The following is a 5,790-nucleotide window of genomic DNA, read 5'->3' on the forward strand; positions in this document are numbered from 1 at the left end:
TCCCCCCCGAACTCACAATGTATGCTTTCAGGGTCGCACTCGCATGGTTATCGAAGTGGCGGTGGTGTCTGTGCAGCCATTGTGTCCCAGAACATGAAAGGGGCTGCCCGTGCAGGAACGCAGGGGATACCTGTGCAGGTAAGCCCGGCCCTCCACCACAGTACACATCAATACATCCCGTGTGAACGAGACCACAATGAGAAAAAAGGTACATAAATCTCACGGCAGCCAATCAGCTTCTGCCTTCAGCTTGTTCAGTGAAACTCTGAACATGAAAGCTAGAAGCCGATTGGTCGCCATGCACAGCAGCTCTGGTTTTGATAAATTCTGCACTCACCCCGGGGCTCGGCTTTGCTCCTCCTCTGCCCTCTCTTCTTCCGGACTCTCGGCCGAATCCTCTTCCTCCTCCTCGTCGTCGCTCTCCCCCACCCGAGCTGCTCTCTGTGGCGTCCGAGTCGAACCCTCCCTGGGCCGCCCGCAGCCGGGCCGAAGAGCTGCACGCCAGCCGGTCCAGTTCTATGTGCGGGGACCCCGGTAAGCCGGCCGCTCCGCGCTCCGACAGCAGCTCCACCAGTCCGGACAGCTGCTGCCTGACGTGCCGCTCCACCTGCTTGGCCTGGATCACCTGGAGCCTCCGGCACAGCCGGCGGGCCCGCGCTCCCAGTTCCTGCTGGCGGCTGGACATCTGAGCCGCCCTCAACGCGCACAAGACCCGGGGCCCCGGCGCGGTGTCCTGAGAATCCAGGGGCCCCGATGCAGAGCCCTGTTCAGCAGCCGGGGGCCCTGGCGTACAATCCGATAGACAGCCCGTCCTCCCCGTAGAATCCGGTGCCAAGTCTTGCCCAGCAAGGTGGCCTTTTGCATTGCCCAGAGAGGCGGCGGCGGGTGTGGCGGGCCCCGGAGTACTGTTCAACTTCCTCTCTCGTACTGCGATGGGCCCCGGTGCACCGCCTGCTCTCTCCCGGGGATCCGATCCATCTTTACACCTATCCAGTGTGGCGGTGGGCCCCGGTGCGCCCCCTAGTCTCTCTGGGTGCTCTCGTACAATGGCGGGCCCCGATGCACTGTCCGTCCTCCTCTCCCGGGGCTCCAGCCTGGTGAAGGGCCCCGTGGTGCTCCCTACTCTCTTGTGGGGCTCTGACCCATCTTTCTGCCTCTCCTGAAGATCTTTGGGCCCCGGTGCTTCGTCCATTCTCCTCTCCCGGGGCCCCAGTCCATCTTTCAGCCTCTCCGGTGCAACTGTGGGTCCTAGTGCCCTCTCCGTTCTCCTCTCCCGGGGCCCCAGTCCATCTTTTGGCCTCTCTGATGCAGAGGGTGGCCCCTGTGCACCCTCCATTCTCCTCTCCCGGGGCCCCGTCCCATCTTTTGCCCTCCCCGGCGTGGCGGCGGGCCCCACAGCACCCTCCATTCTCCTTTCCCAGGGCCCCGGCCCATCTTTCGGCCTCTCTGGTGCAGTGGGTGGCCCCCGTGCGCCCTCCATTCTCTCCCAGGGTGCCAGTCCATCTTTCAACCTCTCTGATGTGGTAGGACCCTCCTTTCTTCTCTCCCGGGGCCCCATCCCATCTTTTGACCTCCCCGGGGTGGCAGGGGGCCCCGTAGCACCCTCCATTCTCCTTTCTCGGGGCCCCGCTCCATCTTTCGACCTCTCTAGTGCAGTGGGGGGCCCCGTAGCACCCTCCATTGTCCTCCCTCGGGGCCCCAGTCCATCTTTCAGCCCTGTCCCGTTGCAGTGGGGGGCCCCGTAGCACCCTCCAGTCTCTTCTCACGGGGCCCCGGTGCATCTTTCGGCCTCTCCGGTGTGGCGGCGAGCCCCAGAACGCCCTCCGTCCTCTCTCGGGGGCCCGGCCCATCTTTCGGCCTCTCTGTTGCAGCAGCGGGCCCCGTAGCCCCTCTGTCTTCCTCTCCCGGGGCCCCAGCCCCATTCTTTGGCCCCGGTGTAGGGCCCGGGAGCAGGCCGCGGTGGGGCCCCGGTGCAGAGTTCAGGTTGGTCAGGGGCCCCATATCCTCTTCTCTAGGCCCCCGCAGAGGCCTCCTAAGACCTCTCTTCAGGGGCCCCGGTGCCTCGTCCATCAGGGGCCCCCCCGGTACATCCTCCGCCCTCCCCCCGTTCAGTAGTAGCAGTCCGGTGGCGGCTCTTCCAGGCGGTGGACGAGGCGCCGAGTCGGATCCGGTGAGGAGCTTCCTGTGCGGCTCCGGTCAGCGCCGGGGCCATGTCCGCCATGCAGGAGGGGGGCGCGGGCGGCTCCTCACGGGGGTCCCGGGCTCTCCATGGCCCGCCCGGGGGGCCCCGCCACTCGAAGCGACCGGCCGCAGCCGCGTTTTCTGGGTCGGGCTGTGAGCGCGCCGGTGACGGCCTCCTCCCCACCCGGCCAGTCCGGGGAACAAAGCTCGCTCACTCCTCCCCCCGCCTCCTCCTCTGCAGGGGCGGCCATTGCGCGCTCACCCCGCCCGCCGCCATCTTGTGCCGTGCCTGTCACCGCGCGCTCCGGAGCCTACCACCGCCGGAGCGGGGGGCAAGCTCCCTCTTCCGCTTCCCGCTGCTCGTTCCCCTCGGTGTTCCGCGGATAATAGCGCCTTATCGGACGCCGGTAACGAGCCCGTTTTTTCCACGTCACTGTACTCCCGGGCGCCTCAGAACTCGACCTTTTTCCCCCCCTCTGCTGCAAAATGGTACGGTCCGCCTTCTGTGAGGCGACGTTCCGCTTCCCAATTGCGCAGCTGGCTAATCTCCTCTTCCCGCCTCCCCTCTCCTGACAGAAAGACCCGCCCCGCGCTCTGATTGGCCGCGCCGTGAACTTCTTTGTCTACCCTCGCCTTGTTTTCTCCTTGCGCGACGATATGTACAGGACCGCCTCCCCGCCTTTCATGTGAGGGGGAGTGATTGACGTCCGCGGCGACCAATGGGGACGAAGGGGCGCGTTTCCCGCCTCTTTCCCGAGTTATCTCAGCTACGGTGTTAGGCGCGGGCAGCGCTCTCCCTCATGTGGCCGCCATGGCAGCCTCTCCCTCAGCCTGAGAACAACTTGTGCTTATTGTGTTCAAAAGGTAAAATAATAATAAAATGATTACATATACTGTAAAAAAAAGTTTATGATATGGGATTCTCAGAGCACTATGGGTTGCCTGAGGAGTAGAAGGTGTTCCCTTTGAAGCACACTGTCCTTGAAACCTCCTATAAGGCGGAGTCATGGCTCATTCTGCTTCAGTTACTGAGCTCTGTGGAGAACAGGCTCTCTCCATTGGGCCCAGTTCATGGCAGTAAGGATTCTTAGAGCACTATGGGTTACCTGAGGAGCAGAAGGTGTGCCCCTTGAAGAACAGTGTCCTTGAAACCTCCTATAAGGCGGAGTCATGGCTCATTCCGCTTCAGCTACTGAGCTCTGTGGAGAACAGGCTCTCTCCATTGGGCCCAGTTCATGGCAGTAAGGAGTCTTAGAGCACTATGGGTTACCTGAGGAGCAGAAGGTGTTCCCCTTGAAGCACAGTGTCCTTGAAACCTCCTATAAGGCGGAGTCATGGCTCATTCCGCTTCAGCTACTGAGCTCTGGAGAACAGGCTCTCTCCATTGGGCCCAGTTCATGGCAGTAAGGATTCTTAGAGCACTATGGGTTACCTGAGGAGCAGAAGGTGTTCCCCTTGAAGCACAGTGTCCATGAAATCTCCGAACTACTGAGAGAGGAGGCGGAGTCATGGCTCAGTCTCTTTCAGTTTGAGCTGAGCTTTGTAGAGAACAGGCTTTTTCCATTGGGCCCAGTTCACGGATCTAAGGATCCTCAGAGCACCATGGGTTACCTGATGAGCAGAAGGTGTTCCCCTTGAAGCATACTGTCCTTGAAATCTGCTGAGAGATAAGGCAGAGTCATGACTCATTCACTTTGCAGCTTGAGCTACTGAACTTTCTCCATTGGGCCCAGTTCACGGCAGTAAGGATTCTCAGAGCACTATGGGTTACCTGAGAAGCAGAAGGTGTTCCCCTTGAAGCATATTGTCCTTGAAATCTGCTGAGAGATAAGGCAGAGTCATGGTTCACTGACTTTCAGCTTGAGCTACTGAACTTTCTCCATTTGGCCCAGTTCACGGCAGTAAGGATTTTCAGAGCACTATGGGTTACCTGAGAAGCAGAAGGTGTTCCCCTTGAAGCACACTGTCCTTGAAATCTCCAACTACTGAGAGAAGAGGCAGAGTCATAGCTCAGTCACTTTCAGCCAGGGGCGGACTGACCATTTGGAAACTCGGGCACTGCCCGGGGTCAGTAGGGGCCCCATGAGATGCCCCTGGTACCTTTTTCATAGGCTTTTTTAAATTTGGCAAGGACACAGGGGCCCCATGATCCCCTATTGCCCAGGGGCCCCATGAGTTGTCAGTCCGCCCCTGCTTTCAGCTTGAGCTACTGAGCTCTGTAAAGAACAGACTTTCTCCATTGGGCCCAGTTTATGGCAGAAAGGATTCTCCATGCACTATGGGTTACCTGAGGAGAAGAAGACGTTCCCCTTGAAGCACGCTGTCCTTGAAATCGCCTACTTAGAGAGAAGGCAGAGTCATGGTTCACTGACTTTCAGCTTGAGCTACTGTGCTTTTTCTTTTTGTCCCACTTCACGGCGATAAGGATTCTCAGAGCACTATGGTTTACAAGAGGAGCAGAAGGTGTTCCCTTTGAAGCACATTGTCCTTCAAAATCTCCAACCACTAAGTGAGGAGGCGGAGTCATGGCTCATTCACTTTCAGATTGAGCTACTGAGCTCTGTAGAGAACAGGCTTTCTTCACTGGGCCCAGTTCATGGTGGTAAGGATTCTCAGTGCACTATGAGTTACCTGAAAGGCAGAAGGTGTTCCCCTTGAAGCACACTGTCCTTGAAATCTCCTACTGAGAGATAAGGCAGAGTCATGGCTCATTCACTTTTAGCTTGAGCTACTGAACTTTCTCCATTTGGCCCAGTTCACGGCGGTAAGAATTCTCAGAGCACTATGGGTTACCTGAGGAGCAGAAGGTGTTCCCCTTGAAGCATATTGTCCTTGAAATCTGCTGAGAGATAAGGCAGAGTCATGACTCATTCACTTTGCAGCTTGAGCTACTGAACTTTCTCCATTTGGCCCAGTTCACGGCAGTAAGGATTCTCAGAGCACTATGGGTTACCTGAGGAGCAGAAGGTGTTCCCGTTGAAGCACACTGTCCTTGAAATCTCCAACTACTGAGAGAAGAGGCAGAGTCATAGCTCAGTCACTTTCAGCCAGGGGCAGACTGACCATTTGGAAACTCGGGCACTGCCCGGGGTCAGTAGGGGCCCCATGAGATGCCTGGTACCTTTTACATAGGCTTTTTTGAGTTTGGGCAAGGACACAGGGGCCCCATTATCCCCTATTGCCCGGGGGCCCCATGAGTTGTCAGTCCGCCCCTGCTTTCAGCTTGAGCTACTGAGCTCTGTAAAGAACAGACTTTCTCCATTGGGCCCAGTTTATGGCAGAAAGGATTCTCCATGCACTATGGGTTACCTGAGGAGCAGAAGACGTTCCCCTTGAAGCACACTGTCCTTGAAATCGCCTACTTAGAGAGAAGGCAGAGTCATGGTTCACTGACTTTCAGCTTGAGCTACTGTGCTTTTTCTATTTGTCCCACTTCACGGCGATAAGGATTCTCAGAGCACTATGGTTTACAAGAGGAGCAGAAGGTGTTCCCTTTGAAGCACACTGTCCTCGAAATCGCCTACTGAGAGATAAGGCAGAGTCAGGGGCGGACTGACCATTTGGAAACTCGGGCACTGCCCGAGGGCCCGGGGTCAGTAGGGGGCCCCA

At 58.0% G+C, this 5,790-nt stretch overlaps 1 pseudogene; it reads right to left on the reverse strand.

Annotated features, from left to right (window-relative positions):
• Positions 1–318: 318 nt before the first annotated feature.
• On the reverse strand, positions 319–2,644 carry LOC149431456 (uncharacterized; annotated as a pseudogene).
• Between the last annotated feature and the right edge of the window lie 3,146 nt (positions 2,645–5,790).

The sequence above is a fragment of the Staurois parvus genome, unplaced genomic scaffold (genome assembly GCF_062004578.1).
Source record: "Staurois parvus isolate SC_StPar_1 unplaced genomic scaffold, SC_StPar_1.0 ptg002253l, whole genome shotgun sequence".
NCBI classification, from domain to species: domain Eukaryota; kingdom Metazoa; phylum Chordata; class Amphibia; order Anura; family Ranidae; genus Staurois; species Staurois parvus.